We start from the raw sequence: 20934 nt of genomic DNA, 5'->3' as shown, positions 1-20934 counted from the left end.
GAGTTTTACTCAACTTCACACCTTACAACTCAGGTAAGAACCCCTTCTTTGACTGATCTATTTTGAACTCCTTCAAAAACATGTCAAGGTGTGTGTTCTTTGAAAGTATCATCAGGCGTTTTGATCTATCCCTATAGATCTTGATGCCCAATATGTAAGCAGCTTTATCTAGGTCTTCCTTTGAAAATCACTCTTCAAACAACTGTTTATGCTTTTTAGAAATTCTACATCATTTCGAATCAACAATATGTCATCCACATATACTTATCAGAAATGTTGTAGTGCTCCCACTCACTTTCTTGTAAATACAAGTTTCCAGCAAACATTGTATAAACCTAAAAGCTTTGATCACTCCATCAAAGCATATATTCTGATTCCAAGATGCTTGCTCTAGTCCATAGAAGGATCGCTGGAGCCAGCATACCTTTTAGCATCCTTAGGATCGACAAAACCTTTATTGTATCACATACAACTTTTCTTACGAAAACTGGTAAGAAAACTTGTTTTGACATCCATCTGTAAGATTTCATAATCGAAAAATACAGCTAATGCTATCATGATTCCGACGGACTTAAGCATCGCTACGGGTGAGAAATTCTCATCGTAGTCAACTCCTTGAACTTGTGAAAAGACTCTTTCCCACAAGTCGAGCTTCATAGATGGTAACATTACCGCCCACGTCCGTCTTCTTCTTAAAGATCCATTTATCTCAATGGCTTGCCGATCATCGGGCAAGTCCACCAAAGTCCATACTTTGTTCTGATATATGGATCCTATCTCGGATTTCATGGCTTCTAACCATTTGTCGGAATACGGGCCCACCATCGCTTCTCCATAGCTCGTAGGTTCATTGTTGTCTAACAACATGATATCTAAGACAGGATTACCGTACCACTTAGGAGTAGTACATATCCTTGTCGACCTACGAGGTTCGATAGCAACTTGATCTGAAGCTTCATGATCACTATCATTAACTTCCTATTCAACAGACGTAGGCGCCACAGAAAACATCTTTCTGTGTTGCATCACTCTCTGGTTGAAGTAAAGGTTCGACAACCTCATCAAGTTCTATCTTCCTCCCACTCAATTCTTTCGAGAGAAACTCCTTCTCGAGAAAGGACCCGTTCTTAGCGACAAACAATTTGCCCTCGGATCTGAGATAGAAGGTATACCCTACTGTCACCTTTGGGTATCCTATGAAGATGTGTTTGTCCGCTTTGGGTTCGAGCTTCTCCGGCTGAAGCCTTAACCATCGCAGCCCCAAACATTATGAAACGACAACTTTGGTTTCTTGCCAAACCAATGTTCATACGACGCCGTCTCAACGGACTTAGATGGTGTCCTATCTAAAGTGAATGCAGCTGTCTCTAACGCATAACCTCAAAATGAAAACGGTAGATTGATAAGAGACATCATAGATCGCACCATATCTCATAAGGTTCGATTACGACGTCCGGACATACCATTATCTTGTGGTGTTCGAGGTGGCTTCAACTGTGAAACAATTCCACAATGTGTTAAGTGATTGCCAAACTTATAACTCAGAAAATCCCCTTTTGATCAGATCGTAGGAACATGATCTTTTTGTTATGATGATTCTTAACTTCACTCTGAAATCGCTTGAACTTTTCAAACGTTTCAGACTTGTGCTTCATTAAGTAAATATACCTATATCTACTCAAATCGTCAGTGAAGATGAGAAAATAGCGATATCCAGCGCACGCTTCAATTCTCATTGGATCACACGCATCAGCATGTATGATTTCCAACAAGTCACTTGCCTGTTTCATTTTACCTGAAAACGGGGTCTTAGTCATCCTGCCCATGAGGCATGGCTCGCATGTGTCAAGCGATTCAAAATCAAGTGACTCCAAACATCCATCGACATGGAGTTTCTTCATGCATCTTACGCCAATATGACCTAAGCGGCAGTGCCACGAGAAAGTGGTACTATCATTATTAACTCTACATCTTTTGGCGTGAACATGTGTATTACCACGACCGAGATTCAATGAACCATTCACATAGGGTGCATGACCATGAAAGGTATCATTCATGTAAACAGAATAACCATTATTCTCTAACTTAAATGAATGACCGTATTGCAATGAACATGATCTAATCATATTCATGCTCAACGTAGACACCTGATAACATTATCTAGGTTCAATACTAATCCCGAAGGCAGATGGAGCGTGCGATGGTGATCTCATCAACTTTGGAAACACTTCCAACACACATCGTCACCTCGCCCTTAGCCAGTCTCCGTTTAGTCCGTAGCTTTTGCTTCAAGTCACCAATAATAGCAACTGAACCGGTATCCAATACCCAGGTGCTACCAGGAGTACTAGTGAGGTACACATTAATAACACGTATATACTTTGTTGAAGTTGCCAGCCTTCTTATCTACCATGCATTTGGGGTAATTCCGCTACCAGTGACCGTTCCCCTTACAATAGAAGCACTTAGTCTCGGGTTTGGGTTCAACCTTGGGTTCCTTCACTGGAGCGGCAACTGGTTTGCCATCCATGAAGTTTCCCTTCTAGCCCTTGCCCTTCTTGAAACCAGTGGTCTTGTTAAACCATCAACACTTGATGCTCCTTCTTGATTTCTACCTTTTGCGGTCTTAAGCACCGCGAACAGCTCCGGGATCAACTCCATCCCTTGCATGTCATAGTTCATCACGAAGATCTAGTAGCTTAGTGATAGTGGCTAGAGAACTCTATCAATCACTATCTTATCTGGAAGTTTAACTCCCACTTGATTTAAGTGATTGTAGCACCCAGACATTCTGAGCACATGCTCACTAGCTGAGCTATTCTCCTCCATCTTGTTGGCTAAAGAACTTGTCAGAGGTCTCACACCTCTCAACACGGGCATGAGCCTGAAATCCCAATTTCAGCTCTTGGAACATCTCATATGTTCTATGGCGTTCAAAACGTCATTGGAATCCCGATTCTAAGCCGTAAAGTATGGTGCACTAAACTATCAAGTAGTCATCAGGATGTGTCTGTCAGGTGTTCACAACATCCACAGACGACGTTGTAGGGGTTTGCACATCGAGCGGTGCATCAAAGACGTAAGCCTTCTGTGTAGCAGTGAGGACACTCCTCGGACTATGGACCTAGTCCGCATCATTTCTTACAATATCTTTCAACTTAATCTTTCTCTAGGAACGTATTGAAACAGGGAGCTGCAACGCGAGCTATTTATCTACAACATATTTGCAAAGACAATTTAGACTATGTTCATGCTAATTGAGTTCATCTAATCAAATTATTTAATGAACTCCCACTCAGATAGACATCCCTCTAGTCATCTAAGTGAAACATGATCCGAGTCAACTAGGCCGTGTCCGATCATCACGTGAGACGGACTAGTCAACATCGGTGAACATCTTCATGTTGATCGTATCTTCTATACGACTCATGCTCGACCTTTCGGTCTTCCGTGTTCCGAGGCCATGTCTGTACATGCTAGGCTCGTCAAGTCAACCTAAGTGTTTTTGTTGTGTAAATCTGGCTTACACCCGTTGTATTCGAACGTTAGAATCTATCACACCCAATCATCACGTGGTGCTTCGAAACAACGAACCTTCGCAACGGTGCACAGTTAGGGGGAACACCTTTCTTGAAATTTTAGTGAGGGATCATCTTATTTAAGCTACCGTCGTTCTAAGCAAATAAGATGTAAAACATGATAAACATCACATGCAATCAAATAGTGACATGATATGGCCAATATCATTTTGCTCCTCTCGATCTCCATCTTCGGGGCTCCATGATCATCGTTGTCACCGGCATGACACCATGATCTCCATCATCATGATCTCCATCATCGTGTCTTCTTGAAGTTGTCTCATCATCTATTACTTCTACTACTATGGCTAACGCTTTAGCAATAAAGTAAAGTAATTACATGACATTTATGTTGACACGCAGGTCATAAATAAATAAAGACAACTCTTATGGCTCCTGCCGGTTGTCATACTCATCGACATGCAAGTCGTGATTCCTATTACAAGAACATGATCAATCTCATACATCACATATATCATTCATCACATCCTTTTGGCCATATCACATCACAAGGCATATGCTGCAAAAACAAGTTAGACGTCCTCTAATTGTTGTTGCAAGTTTTTACGTGGCTGCTATAGGTTTCTAGCAAGAACGTTTCTTACCTACGCCAAAACCACAACGTGATATGCCAATTTCTATTTACCCTTCATAAGGACCCTTTTCATCGAATCCGATCCGACTAAAGTGGGAGAGACAGACACCCGCTAGCCACCTTATGCAACTAGTGCATGTCAGTCGGTGGAACCAGTCTCACGTAAGAGTACATGTAAGGTCGGTCCGGGCCGCTTCATCCCACGATGCCGCCGAATCAAGATAAGACTAGTAACGGCAAGTAAATTGACAAAATCAACACCCACAACTGCTTTGTGTTCTACTCGTGCATAGAAACTACGGATAGACCTAGCTCATGATGCCACTGTTGGGGAACGTAGCAGAAATTCAAAATTTTCTACGCATCACCAAGATCAATCTATGGAGTAATCTAGGAACGAGGGGAAGGAGAGTGCATCTACATACCCTTGTAGATCGCTAAGCGGAAGCGTTCAAGTGAACGGGGTTGATGGAGTTGTACTCGTCGTGATCCAAATCACCGATGATCCTAGTGCCGAACGGATGGCACCTCCGCGTTGAACACAAGTACAGCCCGGTGACGTATCCTATGCCTTGATCCAGCAAGGGGAGAAGGAGATGTTGGGGAAGACTCCATCCAGCAGCAGCACGATGGCGTGGTGGTGGTGGAGGAGCGTGGTACTCCAGCAGGGCTTCGCTAAGCACCGCAAGAGACGAGGAGGGAGAGGGGTAGGGCTGCGCCAAGAAGGAGATGTTCTCGTGTGTATGGCAGCCCAAAACCTCAAGTATATATAGGGGGAGGGGAGGGGCTGCGCCCCCACCTAGGTTTCCACCCCTAGGGGTGGCGGCTAGCCCTAGATCCCATCTAGGGGGGCGACCAAGGGGGGAGAGAGGGGGGCGCACCACTGGGTGGGCCTTAGGCCCATCTGAGCCTAGGGTTTCCCCTTTTTCCCTTCTCTCTTCGCCTTGGGCCCTGGTGGGGGGGCGTACCAGCCCACCTGGGGCTGGTACACTCTCACACTTGGCCCACGCAACCCTCTGGGGCAGGTAGCCCCACCTGGTGGACCCCCGGGACCCTCCCGGTGGTCCCGGTACGTTACCGATAGCACCCGAAACTTTTCCGGTGACCAAAACAGGACTTCCCATATATAAATCTTTACCTCCGGACCATTCCGGAACTCCTCGTGATGTCCGGGATCTTATCCAGGACTCGGAACAACATTCGGTAACCACGTATATCTATTCCCTATAACCCTAGCGTCATCAAACCTTAAGTGTGTACACCCTACGGGTTTGGGAGTCATGCAGACATGACCGAGACAACTCTCCGGTCAATAACCAACAGCGGGATCTGGATACCCATGTTGGCTCCCACATGTTCCATGATGATCTCATCAGATGAACCATGATGTCAAGGACTTAATCAATCCCGTATACAATTCCCTTTGTCCAGCGGTATTGTACTTGCCCGAGATTCGATCGTCGGTATCCCGATACCTTGTTCAATCTCGTTACCGGCAAGTCTCTTTACTCATTCCATAACACATCATCCCATGATCAAATCCTTGGTCACATTGTGCACATTATGATGATGTCCTACCGAGTGGGCCCAGAGATACCTCTCCGTTTACACGGAGTGACAAATCCCAGTCTCGATTCGTGCCAACCCAATAGACACTTTCGGAGATACCTGTAGTGTACCTTTATAGCCACCCAGTTACTTGTGACGTTTGGCACACCCAAAGCACTCCTACGGTATCCAGGAGTTGCACAATCTCATGGTCTAAGGAAATGATACTTGACATTGGAAAAGCTTTAGCAAACGAACTACACGATCTTTGTGCTAGGCTTAGGATTGGGTCTTGTCCATCACATCATTCTCCTAATGATGTGATCCCATTATCAACGACATCCAATGTCCATGGTCAGGAAACCGTAACCATCTATTGATCAACGAGCTAGTCAACTAGAGGCTTACTAGGGACATGGTGTTGTCTATGTATCCACACATGTATCTGAGTTTCCTATCAATACAATTCTAGCATGGATAATAAACGATTATCATGAACAATGAAATATAATAATAATAACTAATTTATTATTGCCTCTAGGGCATATTTCCAACAACATCAATAACTTTTAGATCTTCATCTTGATTTTCATAGGTATTGGAAGAACACGCTTTAATAAAGGCATCTTTGGAAGCACGCATCCTAGCGGTTCTTTCCTTGCACTCATCAATGGAAATTCTCATGGCTTTGAGAGACTCATTGATATCATGCTTAGGAGGAATAGATCTAAGCTTTAAAGAATCAACCTCAAGAGAAATCCTATCAACGTTTCTAGCCAAATCATCAACTTTAAGCAATTTCTCCTCAAGCAAAGCACTAAAATTCTTTTGTGAATTCATAAACTCTTTAACACTATTCTCAAATTCAGAGGGCATCTTATTATAATTTCCATAAGAGTTGTTGTAGGAATTCCCATAATTATTAGAAGGATTACTAGGATATGGCCTAGGATTAAAATTCCCTCTATAAGCGTTGTTACCAAAATTATTCCTACCAACAAAATTCACATCCATAGATTCATTGTTATTCTCAATCAAAGTAGACAAAGGCATATCATTAGTATCAGAAGAAACACTCTTAGTAGCAAATAATTTCATAAGTTCATCCATCTTTCCACTCAACACATTAATTTCTTCTATTGCATGCACTTCTTTATTAGAAGATCTTTCAGTGTGCCATTGAGAATAATTAACCATAATATTATCTAGTAGTTTAGTTGCATCTCCTAAAGTGATTTCCATAAAAGTGCCTCCCGCGGCCGAATATAAAAGATTTCTAGAAGCAAAATTCAATCCGGCATAAAAAATTTGTATGATCATCCACAAATTCAAACCATGAGTAGGGTAATTACGTATCATTAATTTCATTCTCTCCCAAGCTTGTGCAACATGTTCATGATCAAGTTGTTTAAAGTTCATAATATCGTTTCTAAGAGAGATGATCTTAGTGGGAGGAAAATACTTAGAGATAAAAGCATCTTTGCACTTTTTCCATGAATCAATACTATTCTTAGGCAAAGACAGAAACCAAGCTTTAGCATGATCTATAAGCGAAAAAGGAAATAGCTTCAATTTAATGACATCATTATTGACATCTTTTTTCTTTTGCATATCACATAAATCAACGAAGCTATTCAGATGAGTAGCGGCATATTCACTAGGAAGGCCGGCGAATTGATCTTTCATAACAAGATTCAACAAAGCAGTATTAATTTCACAAGATTCAGCATCGGTAAGAGGAGAAATCGGAGTGCTAAGGAAATCATTCTTATTGGTATTGGTGAAGTCACACAATTTAGTAGTATCTTGAGCCATCGTGACAAACAAGCAATCTAATACACAAGCAAACAAAAAGGCAAGCGGGCAAAAAGAGGCAAATAGAGAGGGAGGATAGAGAGAGGGCGAATAAAACGGCAAGGGTGAATTGGGGGAGAGGAAAACGAGAGGCAAATGGCAAATAATGTAATGCGAGAGATAGGGATTGTGATGGGTACTTGGTATGTTGACTTTTTGCGTAGACTCCCCGGCAACGGCGCCAGTAATCCTTCTTGCTACGTCTTGAGCTTGCGTTGGTTTTCCCCGAAGAGGAAGGGATGATGCAGCAGAGTAGTGTAAGTATTTCCCTCAGTTTTTGAGAACCAAGGTATCAATCCAGTTGGAGGCCATGCTCAAGTCCCTCGTACCTGCACAAAGCGATAGCTACTCGCAACCAACGCGATTAGGGGTTGTCAATCCCTTCACGGTCACTTACGAGAGTGAGATCTGATAGATATAATATTTTTGGTATTTTTGGTATAAAGATGCAAAGTAAAAAGTAAAAGCAAAGCAAGATTAAAGTGATGGAGATTGATATGATGAGAATAGACCCGGGGGCCATAGGTTTCACTAGTGGCTTCTCTCAAGAGCATAAGTATTCTACGGTGGATGAACAAATTACTGTTGAGCAATTGACAGAATTGAGCGTAGTTATGAGAATATCTAGGCATGATCATGTATATAGGCATCACGTCCGTGACAAGTAGATCGAAACGATTCTGCATCCACTACTATTACTCCACTCATCCACCGCTATCCAGCATGCATCTAGAGTATTAAGTTAAAAACAGAGTAACGCCTTAAGCAAGATGACATGATGTAGAGAGATAAATTCATGCAATATGAAATAAACCCCATCTTGTTATCCTCAATGGCAATGATACAATACGTGCCTTGCTGCCCCTTCTGTCACTGGGTAAGGACACTGCAAGATCGAACCCAAAGCTAAGCACTTCTCCCATGGGAAGAACTACCAATCTAGTTGGCCAAACCAAACGGATAATTCGAAGAGACTTGCAAAGATAACCAATCATACATAAAAGAATTCAAAGAAGATTAAAATATTATTCATAGATAGACTTGATCATAAACCCACTATTCATCAATCTCAACAAACACACCGCAAAAAGAAGATTACATCGAATAGATCTCCACAAGAGAGGGGGAGAACTTTGTATTGAGATTCAAAGAGAGAGAAGAAGCCATCTAGCTACTAACTATGGACCCGAAGGTCTGAGGTAAACTACTCACACTTCATCGGAGGGGCTAGGATGATGTAGAAGCCCTTCGTGATGACGGCCCTCTTCCGGCGGAGCTCCGGAACAGGCCCCAAGATGGGATCTCGTGGATACAGAAAGTTGCGGCGGTGGAATTAGGTTTTTGGCTCCTGTTCTGATTGTTTGGGGGTACGTGTGTATATATAGGAGGAAGGAGTACGTCAGTGGAGCATCCAGGGGCCCACGAGGCAGGGGCATGCCCTGGGGGGAGGGTGCGCCCCCCACCCTCGTGACCTCCTCTTTGACCCCCCTGGAGTAGGGTCCATGTCTCCTAGATCACGTTCGGTGAGAAAATCACGTTCTCAAAGATTTTATTCCGTTTGGACTCCATTTGATATTTTGTTTATCCGAAACACTGAAATAGGCAAAAAACAGCAATTCTGGGCTGGGCCTCCGGTTAATAGGTTAGTCCCAAAAATAATATAGAAGTGGAAAATAAAGCCCAATATAGTCCAAAACAGTAGATAATATAGCATGGAGCAATCAAAAATTATAGATACGTTGGAGACGTATCGGCCACACAAATCTATCTTCTTGTAGGTGAACTGTTCAAAGAACAAGGCCAACCGTACGAAAGTGAAATTCCAACAGACGATAAGATCTCGTAGCTATATTGCACACTGCAAGGCTCTTGTAATTAGCTGTTGTTTCACTCTTTTCGTTGTACCATATTATCAGATCTATATTGACTTGTTCGAAATGCAGAGGAAAGCCCGCAAGGACCAAAAAGTACCTGAACCAAATGCTGTGGAAATCTTCAAGGACTGACACACCAGCAAGAAGAAGGGCATGACTACACCAGTCAAAGACGCTATTGTAAGTCCTTAATCCTCATGCCTTTTAACTACTACTTACTCTGACTTGTGCCTTGAACTGCATGGTTTGCAGCCAATGTCTATTACTCTTTTCAATTTTATACACAATTGTCTTAGCGTATCATTGCACCTTACAAGGTTTAAAAGAGAGGAGTGATGTTCCTTTGATCTTGACCCGTAATCTAGTTCCGTGCTGGACTTGCCCACACAACGTTACAATTGTCTGTTTGTCTGTTCTCAGTTGTTTTGTGATATGAATGATGTCATACTATGCTTATCGTATTATAAACTTCGTCTCTTTATCCTTAGCCCTCAATACAATGTGAAGAAATATACAATACATTAGCGATGGTACATGGTCATATGTTTGGAACCTGGTTTTATTATGTACTTTGCAATAAAATACAACTAATATTTTACATGGGTTCACCAGAATAAGTTCTGTATATAGACCAAAGCTATTTTGTTTGGTTTTGCTGCCTCCTTAATATCTTCTGTTCTGGTACTACTAATGTAAAACCTCAACTTTTCAGTGAGCTATGGAAAAAATGGTGGAACCGCTGAAGGTGGCGAGGCAACTATAACCGCAATGTCAGCTCTTGCTGCAGTGGGTCAGTACCTGTCCACTAACAGTGCCAAAAGCACGTTCCTACGTAATAATGGGTTGGTTGTTAAGGCAATATCTTCCAAACTGCCTCATGATCAAGATATGCAAGCTCAAAGCAATGTTGTATCTGCGCTCCAGACACAAGTCCATTCCCTAACAGAGACCCTTTGTGAAACAAGGAGAAACATTGCTCAACGTCGTCAAGATATGCTTGGTTTTGAAACCAGACTATCAGACATTTGCTATGTTGTTCAGGAGCCTAGGGGAAATGAAGGCGAGGGTTATGGTGCTACATCGGACAATACAGCATGAAAATGTAATAGTCAGGTCAAATGAACTGAGCTTTTGAACTTCTGGTGGTGCATTTATCTGCTAGACTGTTAAGTTTTATGCCAACCTTCCTTTTGTTATATAGTTGTAATTTGTTTTGGTGCGATACAAAATTTATTCTTAACATGCAGCCACCGGCTGAAGAAAATAGCAAGCCATTTTTGTATAGTGTAGGGTGTTCCCTATATTTGTACTGGTGGCGATCTTTGATGCCGAGTGGATGTAATCTGTGCAATCGCCTTAATAGCCTAGCGTTAGTTTCGGCCTTATTTATTTCCTAGTCTTCTTTTTCCCTGGTTTGCTAGTGGCCACAACTACCATGGGCCATATACGGGCCGTAGGATCCATGGGTCTCCTACGGGCCGTCGATAAATGGGCCAATAATCGGTGGGCCTCGGGCCGTCGGATAAATGGGTCTACATGGGCCGTAATCGGGCGTAATTGGTATTGGCCCAGCACGGTAATAGGCTGTTAACAGGCCGTAGGACAGCAAAGGCTTAATTCTATCACAGGCATAACGGGTCGTTAATGGGCCAGAATATAGGACGGGCTGGAAACGGCGCAACGGGTTAACAGGCCAGAAACGGGCCGACTCTTGCCATGGGCCGAATTTAGCCCATTAGGGTAACAGGCCCGTAACGGTCCGACTCTTGCCATGGGCCGAATTTGGCCCATTAGGGAAACAGGCCAGTAACGGGCCGACTCTTTCCATGGGCCGAATTTGGCCCATTAGGGGAACATGCCAGTAACGGGCCGGAAGTAATCAAGGGCCGAAAAGGAGCCCAAGAACGTATGGGCCATCAATAGGCCGAAAGCTAACATGGGCTGGAAACGGCCCATGTAAATCACGGGCCGTTAACGGGTATAAAGAAAATTATTGTTCATTATGGCCTAGAGTCACCGTGGGCCTGTAAAGGGCCAAAAGATACGAAGGCCTCATATGGGCCGAAAGACGTCGTGGGCCATACATGGGCTGAAAGTGAAATGGAATGGTGTTATATTCGACGGCACACATGACGTTGTTGGGCCGATTTCCTTTAGGGCCTAACGGGCCGTAAAATGGGCTATTTGCAAAGAGACCGTTAACAGGCTTTTCATGGGCCAGCCCATTAACTTTTGACCAAGTCAAACGGGCCGGCTTTGTAAGCTAAATAGGCCAGTGGTGGGCCGTGGCACGTGTCGACATATCATAGGTGCCTATCTGACCCACTAACGAGCTGACACGTGTCTCGTCCAGCCAATAAGAATTTTACACGTGGAAATTTCCCATTGGTCGGGGCTGTTAACGGGTTATCGGATCCAAAACCCGATCCGATAGCTTAACGGCGTTTCGTTATGGTGGATGCCACGTGTCGGTCACCCTTGACGAAAGCACTTCTGTGACGCGCGATTTATCATCATGGAATTGGACACTTCCGTGATGATAATTTTGGTAATGTCATGGAACACTTCTACGACAGCACAGGTATGACTATCTTGATTATGTCATAAATTTGTCATGGATGTACATGCATGACAAAAAACGCGACCTACTGTGACAAACATGTATCATCATGGAAGTGTATTTTTTTGTAGTGTTGTGGCCCGTGCATAGTTGGTTCCGTGAACCAGCTATTCACGGTACTGGCAAAAGCCCTCGGGCCTGGTCTCGATGAGTGCCTCACAAGTTGTCGAGGCCAGGCCCTTTACAGCGCATGGTCCACACGTGTCATGCAATTTACCTCGTCGAGTCTAATCAGTCAGCAGGATGTGTGAATGGACAAAAATGGTGAGCCAGCCCCCAAGTCCTATGCGTAAATGTTGGTGAAGGTCGTGGCTCAGTCCACTTGCCTCTCCCACTGCCTCATCTGTCAATTGGGTAATCGAGTGCCTTGACACGTGGCATTAGTATCCCATCAGGTCTAGGAACCAGATCTTTTGACCCCTGCCACCCCGGGTTTGAACACGTGATGCCCCGCGTGTTGTCATTCCACCTCAGTCTTCCTCCGGGATTCACGTCGGCTGAACAACAATTATGCACTACTAGGGAAACCTTATACACAGAATCTTACCAGCAGCGCGGTTTAAAAACAAGCGCAACTGCTACTTACTAGCAGTGCTCTGAATAAAACTGAGCTACTAATAACCCAGTAGCAGTAGCGTGCGATGTGAAAAGAGCGCTCCTACTACAATTGCCAGGGCGTTGCCTCCAGACTAGGTATAGTAGTAGCGCCCTTTCAAGAGACGCGCTACTACTAACGTACTTAGCATTAGCCCGTTTCTCCAACACACGCTGCTGCTAAGTATCATCCCCTCTTGCAGCTAAGTTTAGATTCTACACAAAAACATCATTCATGACCAATGTATTTTTGATGTTTATTTTTACATGCTTATCCTTAGCAGTAGCGGGTTATACTACAAAGCGCTACTTCTATAGAGTTTAGTAGTAGTGTTTTTCCCTAAAGAGTGCTACTACTAAAGCCATCATATCTTCTGCACCCGCCCCTCACTTTCCCCTCGCCACTCCCTCATCCATCCCCCTCACCCCGTCGTCCGCCGTCGCCGTAGTGCCGCTAGCTGCTGCCGCCATCGCCCCCTCTGTCCTACATCCTCTCCCTCCTCCATCCCGCCACCGTCGCCCCTCCCTCCCTAGCTCCCTCTGTTGGTGTCAAAACCGGCAGATCTCAGGTAGGGGTTCCCGAACTGTGTGTCTAGGCCGGATGGTAACAGGAGGTAGGGGACACAAAGTTTTACCCAGGTTCGGGCCCTCTCGATGGAGGTAAAACCCTACGTCCTGCTTGATTAATATGGATGGTATGGGTATTACAAGAGTTGATCTACCACGAGATCAGATAGGCTAAACCCTAGAAGCTAGCCTATGGTATGATTGTTGATGTGTATGTTGTCGTACGGACTAAAACCCTCCGGTTTATATAGACACGGGAGAGGGTTAGGGTTACATAGAGTCGGTTACAATGGTAGGAGCTCTGATCATCCGTATCTTCAAGCTTGCCTTCCACGCCAAGGAAAGTTCCTTCCGGATGCGGGACGGAGTCTTCAATCTTGTATCTTCATAGCCCGGGAGTCCGGCGGAAGGTATAGTTCGGCTATCCGAACACCCCCTAATCCAGGACTCCCTCAGTAGCCCCTGAACCAGGCTTCAATGACGACGGGTCCGGCGTGCAAATTGTCTTCGGCATTGCAAGGCGGGTTGCTCCTCCAAGTACTTCATAGAAGATCTTGAATACAAAGATAGTGTCCGGCTCTACAAAATAAGTTTCCACATATTGCCATAGAGAGGATAATAATATTGACACAAATCTAATCTGCTGACGTATTCCATGGTGCGACACGCCACGGCCAAGCCTTTATCCATTTAATTATCCCACCTCAGCGTGTTGTGCGAGGCGGTTTCCTTGGCACGTCTTGTTGAAGTAGAGATCGTGCCCCCTCATTTCGGGATTCTCATCAATACGGGCGTGGGTAACCCAACCGCGCCTTTGATTACGGCGCTTGGAGATAAGCAAGTTTTATTAGGCTAGTGGGGACACATAATCGCGTACGCCCATATAAGGGGATAAGGATTCACCTTTTCACCCACGCCTTCTTCCTCCTCTGCCTATCCATTCTTGCACACTCGAGCTCCAGCGCCCAAGTCCGCACTACCACCTCGACCTTCTCTAGTCATGTCCGGAGCGGGAGGCAAGTGGATGGTCTCCTCCATCATGGAGGGACACATAAAAAAGCTGAGGAAGGCCGGATATCTGGCTAGCGAGATCGTGCACCGACTCCCCGAAAAGGGGCAGCTCATCCCCACTCCTAGGCCTCATGAGAGGGTGGTATTTCTCCCCCATTTCCTCCGCGGACTGGGCTTCCCTCTGCATCCATTTGTCCGGGGGCTCATGTTCTACTACGGCATGGATTTCCACGATCTGGCCCCGAACTTCGTCCTCAACATCTCGGCGTTTATTGTCGTGTGTGAGGCTTTCCTCCGCATCCGCCCCCATTTCGGCTTATGGCTAAAGACCTTCAACGTCAAGCCGAAGGTGGTGCACGGCAGCCAGGTGGAGTGCGGCGGCGCCATGGTTGGCAAGATGGCCAACATCCTATGGCTCAAGGGCTCCTTTATGGAGACCCTAAAGGGGTGGCAGTCGGGGTGGTTCTACATCACCGAGTCGTGTGACCCCGAATGGGTCGCAGCCCCCGAGTTTCGGTCCGGACCCCCTATGCGGCTCACCTCCTTGAAGGAGACCAGCCTGTCGTGGGGTAAAAAAGGAGAGCTGACCGGACTCCAAACATGCATCCAAACCCTGGTGGACAAGAAGCTCAAGCTTGTCAACGTAGTCGAGGTTATGCTCATCCGCCTGATCCTCCCGTGTCAACGACGGGCCTTCAACCTTTGGGAGTTCGACCCGGCGCAGCATCAAACTCTTAATAGGCTCTTCGACACGATGTACGAAGATGCCTGGAGGATGCTTTTCAAGGGCGCCGAGGCTCCCGCATCTGGTGCCAAGGATCGCGGATTCAATGCTCAGCACCGCGCTCTAGCGGTAAGCTATTTTCGTCTTTTTACAAGGTATTAGTTTTTCACAGTTTGACTCTATGCGGGATCTAAACTCCCTTATCTTTGACAGGATTGGGAGGTGACGTCCGGACAGATCAACTGTCTGGCTCCTTTGCCCGAAGGCCCAGTGGACGCTCGCTTGGCGAAGCTACTGGTTCCGGCGCCCTATGTGATGCCGGAGAAGAAGGGCACGAAAAGGGCCACAGGGACTCGAAAGAGTGCCTGGCGCCAGGAGGTGTCGGACTCGTCATCCGACGGTCCCGAAGCGCCTTCCTCTCATGAAGACGAGGAGGAAGAAGAAGAGACCTCTCCCCCTCCAGCGGGAGGAGAGAAGAAAAGGAAGGCCGCCCTCTCTGAGGAGGCTGGAGGGTCCAAGAAGGGGAAAACCCTTCCTCCGGACTGCTCCACCAACATCGACAACGACGAAGAGTGGCAGCCCAGGGCCAAGCCCCTGGCAAAATCGTAAGTATCCGAATATCGGAGCGACTCATAGTATTTGTTTATTGCACAACTTTCCCTTATGTCGAATGTGTTTATGCAGCCCACCTAAAGACCGGCTCGACACATTGTTGAGCGGCTCACTAGATCCGTCGGAGGTAAACTCGTTTCCAATGGCTTCATCCCCCCACCCTGTGGACGACACCGAAGTGTTGTCCCAACAGGTTCCAAGCCGGGAGGAGGTGGTCCTGGAGGCGCCGCAATCCGACCTCCCAGACTCCAGGAGTAAAGGGGATGAAACCCCCCCAGGGCTCCAAGTCCGGCTTAAGGCCGGACCCAGTTCCGGAATCTTCAAGGGTTCCAGAGTCCGGCAGGCGACCTCCTTCCAAGAGGAGCAAGCCTGCCGTGCCGGTGACCTCCGTATAACCGGAGGCGCCGGACAATATGTTGGAGGCGCTCCAAGGTGCCTCCATCGACGAGGGGCACCGCACTATTATGAGTGCGGTGATCCAGAAGGTTCAGTCCGCCAAAAGTGGACTGACTGAAGCTTGTACAAGCCTTTTAACAGGCTTTGAGGTAAGTAAAGAATGTTCAAATAATGTTACCGCATAGACAGTAGCCCCTGATGCTCTGTTGGGCGTTCAGGAAGAAAAGCCGAATAGAGGATCAAAGAATTCACAGGAGTCTAACAAAAGGAGTCAATATGCGTATGCAGGCTTCTCTGCTAGTGTCCGCCGCACTGACTGCGGAAGTTGATGTGCTGAAGCAGAGTCTCAAGAAGTCCGAGCAAGAGCTCGAGCGTGCCAAGAAGCAGCTCGAGGAGAAGGAAGGGAAGGAATACCCTGTTTGAATATGTATATAAAAAAGGTGCAATTGCAAAAAATGACAGGATTGACATGGCTATTATAGGGGCCACGTCTGAGGTGGCGACCCTTAAGCAAGCGCTGCTTGAGGCCGAGAAGAGTGCGGCCGTGGAGCGCACCGAGCGGGAGAGGTACGAGGCTGAGGTTGGCAAGGTGCGGCAAGAGCTCCAGGTTCTCATGAAGAAACATCAGAGTTTGGAGCTTGACTCGAAGACGCGAGCGTCCGAGCTCGCGGCAGCTATAGAGAATGCCACGTCTGCCAAGGCCGAGTCCCAGAGGACCCTCCAGGAGTTGGATGAGGTGAAGAATATTGCGGTGGGTAAGGCATTCTTTACGCAAAGCAAACACATAAACGTGAGTTACCTGTTACTTACCCGAATCCGGAGCTCTCTAGGAGCGTTCGCAGATCTTCCCCGGAGTGTATCTGATGCCGCCGCATTCTATCGAGCCGAGGAGGGCAGCTCGATGGAGAAGGTGTTCTGGTCGCAGTACGCTGAGGCCGGACACCCCGTGCCCCTGAACGACCAGCTAAAGCAACTGGTCGAGCTCCACAAGGCGGTCGAACATGCCATGAAGGGCCTCCTAGTTCGGATGTGGCCTGGAGAGGCCCTGCCTGGGAGCTATTTCGGGCTGGTGCGGCGGCTGGTGGAGGCCTGTCCGAGGCTTGAAGACATCAAGCACTCCGTCTGCATCGAAGGTGCCCGTAGGGCCCTTGCCCGTGCTAAGGTGCACTGGGGCAAGCTGGATGCGGAGAAGCTTGTGAAGGACAGGCCACCGCCGGGGAAAGAGCATCGCAAGCCCAAGAATTATTATAAGGATGTTTTGAAGGTGCCCGCCTTATTCTAGATGAATGTACCAAGGATGTGTTTTTTGAATAAAACCCGCTCGTGTTATCATGTGCGCTGAAAACTTGTTCATATGCGCTAAGCAATGCTGCTTGAATTTAAAATATTACCTTCTGTGTGGTTGTTTATCAATACTGAGAGATGGCGAGTCGTCGGCTTCTGCCCCCTTGCCGCTAGTGCTGGGGTGTTCGGGGATAAACCTGGGCGCTCTTTTTCCCATATTTGGGTCCTTCGAGGGAGGCGCTCAGCCCAACGAATGAGGCAATCGGACTATAATGTGTGAACACTCTCACTTAGCCATAGAATTCTATAATTTTAAATTTCGGTGAAGCCCCTAGTATTCGGAAGACCGAGTTCGGGGCGCTATCCACGCCTTGGCCGGACAGAGCCGACTCCTCGCCCTAAGCAGCATAAGTCTTTAAGGACTCCAAAAGACCTCTCGAACAACGACCAGCTCTCGCCTCATCATGACGGTCAGTTTTAGCTTTCTCCACTGAGGTGCTCGGCCCAGCTCAACTGGGGCACAATCGCAGTGGTTCTCCTAGTGCTACCTTAGCCGATATAGCGGAACATAAGGCACCAAAACATAGGAGCTGGGCAAACCCAACTATTGACCCAAGACATGATTCGGAGCCGATGCATATAATGCTATAAGTTTGGGGTGCCGCACTTGTGAAAGTGTTCGGACTTCTTACACCATGTTGAGGGGTACTGAAGCCCCTGGCGTATTTTGGCCGTACCAAGGTGTACGGGTGCAACATGTCATTAAGGAAAAAAGGTAATGCAAAAAATAGACAAAAGCTATGCATTGTTCATTAAAATGGCTGCAATCAAAGCAGAACGATACAAGTAATGTGATAAATGAAAAGTTGGACTATTTAACATGTCTGCTCCAGGGGCAAGCTGCGGAATAGTATGCGAAACAGGTATACTGCTCGTGATAGAGACCACCTGTGATTTCCGTAATGCGGCATGGCTTGTCTGCTTCCTGGTTCTTGCATCGTTTGTGCGGTAGTTGAACTGCCGAACAGTCCTTCCGAAGAGTAGAGTCCTGAAAGTAAGAGAAAAGTAAAAAATTGGCAGCCCCTGGTGCGGTTTAAGCTGTGTTTTGGGCGTGCCGTGATGGTGCCCCTCCCCCTATGCCCAGGGTATCTCTAGAGCATAGTTATGGACGCGAAGTACTGGCGTCGCCTTTTTGCGAGGGTTGGGGTCGGGGCCGAATTGCTACGCCTGCTCGGAACGTGCCAGGCAGTCTTGTTGTAGGTTACTCCGGGCGCGCTTGACGGTGTCCGGTCGTTGAATGGCCAGACTGGAGAACTGCTTGGAAAGGCTGCTTTGTACTTCCGCTGCGAGGGCCACCGTGTGCTCCTCCGTATGGAGGGAGCGTTCGGTGTTTCCATTGACCGTAATTACTCCTCAAGGGCATGGCATCTTGAGCTTAAGGTATGCATAGTGCGGGACCGCATTGAACTTGGCAAATGCGGCGCATTGTATCCTGGTAAAGCAGGTTCAGGCTACTGCCGCCGTCCATAAGGACTCTAGTGAGATGAAATCCGTCAATAATTGGGTCGAGAACCAATGCGGAGAATCCGCCATGACGGATGCTAGTGGGATGGTCTCTTTGATCAAAGGTGATCGGGCAGGAGGACCATGGGTTGAACTTTGGGGCAACTGGCTCTACCGCGTATACGTCCCTTAACGCACGCTTCCGCTCCCTCTTGGGGACGAGGGTGGCGTATATCATGTTCACCGTCTGCACTTGTGGGGGAAAACCATTCTGTCCATTGTTGTTCGGCGGCTGGGGCTCCTTGTTGTCATCGCTATGCAACCCCTTGTTTTCATTGTCGCCGCTTAATCTGCCTGCCTGCTTGAACACCCAACAGTCCCTGTTGGTGTGATTGGCCAGCTTTTCGGGGGTGCCATGTATTTGGCACAAGTGGTCGAGTATTCGGTCCAAGCTGGACGGGCCCCTAGGATTCCTTTTGAATGACTTTTTCCGTTGACCGGATTTAGAGCCTCTGAATTCGGCATTAACTGCCGTATCCTTAGCGTTGTCGCCATTGATGCGGCGCTTCTGCTGGTCATGATGCGACCTGCCACTAATGTCCCTGGTGTCCGAACGACCAGGGTTCTTGGTCATGTTGTTGCTATCAGCAAGCCAGCTGTCTTCTCCCGCGCAAAAGCAGGTCATGAGTGCCATGAGTGCTGCCATAGATTTCGGCTTCTCCTGTCTTAGGTGCCGGGCAAGCCACTCGTCGCGGTTATGCTTGAAGGCTGCTAAGGCCTCTGCGTCCGGACAGTCGAGTATTTGATTTTTCTTTGTTAGGAACCGTGTCCAGAATTTCCTGGCCGATTCGTCTGGCTGCTGAATTACGTGGCTTAGGTCATCAGCGTCTGGGGGTCGCACATAAGTGCCCTGGAAATTGTCGAGGAATGCGGCTTCCAGGTCCTCCCAACAGCTGATTGACCCTGTTGGCAGGCTATTAAGCCACTGCCGGGCTGGTCCTTTAAGTTTGAGTGGGAGGTATTTGATGGCGTGGAAATCATTGCCGCGGGCCATGTGGATATGAAGGAGATAATCATCGATCCATACCGCGGGGTCTGTTGAGCCATCATATGATTCGATGTTTACGGGTTTGAAACCCTCGGGGATTTGATGATCCATTATTTCGTCTGTGAAGCACAATGGGTGTGCGGGGCCTCTGTATTGGGTGATATCATGACGTAGCTCCAATGAGCTTTGTCTACTGTGTTCGGCCCTGCCGAATTTGTGGCCGGCGTGATGGTTGTCGTCTCGAGCCGTGGGGTGCCTACGCGATCTGTAGATCGATCTTATCTGTCTTGTCTTGTCCTCCAACATGTCGCCTAAGTACGGCGCGTATTCTCATGCCTTGGTACGGGGTGCGGCTTGGGTGGAGGGCTATGAGGCCTCTCTGTCGCGGTCACGAGGTGGCCTGTCGGCCGTGTCGAGTGCTTCCTCCTCTAATCGGGGTAGCAACCTGCGCTTCGGGTAGCACTTGGAGGGGCGTTCGGGTTTATGCTCTTCGGCCGCAAGGACTTCAGTCCATCTATCGACTAGCCGATCTTGATCAGCTTTAAGTTGTTGCTGTTTTTTCTTGAGGCTTCTTGCCGTGGCCATAAGCCTGCATTGAAAACGCTCTTGTTCGACGGGATCCTCTGGCAAGGCGAATTCGTCATCGTCGAGGCTTGCCTCGTCTTCGGAGGGAGGCATACAATTATCGTTCTCGACCTCTCTGCCGGCCGCTCTTTCATGAGGGCTGGTTTCTCCATCCTCCTGTGCTAAATCTTGCTCGGGAGGATGTTCTTCGGTGCTTTCCGGGGTATTATTATCTCCCGTGCTGGAATCACCGTTTTTGTGTTGGCGGGATTTTGAGCGGCGCCGCTGACGCCGGCGCTTTTGCTGTTTCTTGGAGGGGTCATCCTCCGCTGTTCCATTGACCTCTCCCTCTTTTGGGGTGTCCACCATGTATATGTCATATGACGAGGTGGCTTTCCAGGGCCTAGTAGGTGCTGGTTCTTCATCATCTCCTTCATCAGCGTCCATACCGTCGATGTCTTTGGAGTCAAAGTCGAGCATGTCGGTTAAGTTGTCGACAGTGGCTACAAAGTGGGTGGTGGGTGGGCTTTGAATTTCTTCATCGTCCGAATCCCAACCTTGC

This window comes from Triticum aestivum, chromosome 2A, assembly GCF_018294505.1.
Source record: "Triticum aestivum cultivar Chinese Spring chromosome 2A, IWGSC CS RefSeq v2.1, whole genome shotgun sequence".
Classification (NCBI taxonomy): Eukaryota; Viridiplantae; Streptophyta; class Magnoliopsida; order Poales; family Poaceae; genus Triticum; species Triticum aestivum.
This window is presented reverse-complemented; position numbering follows the sequence as displayed.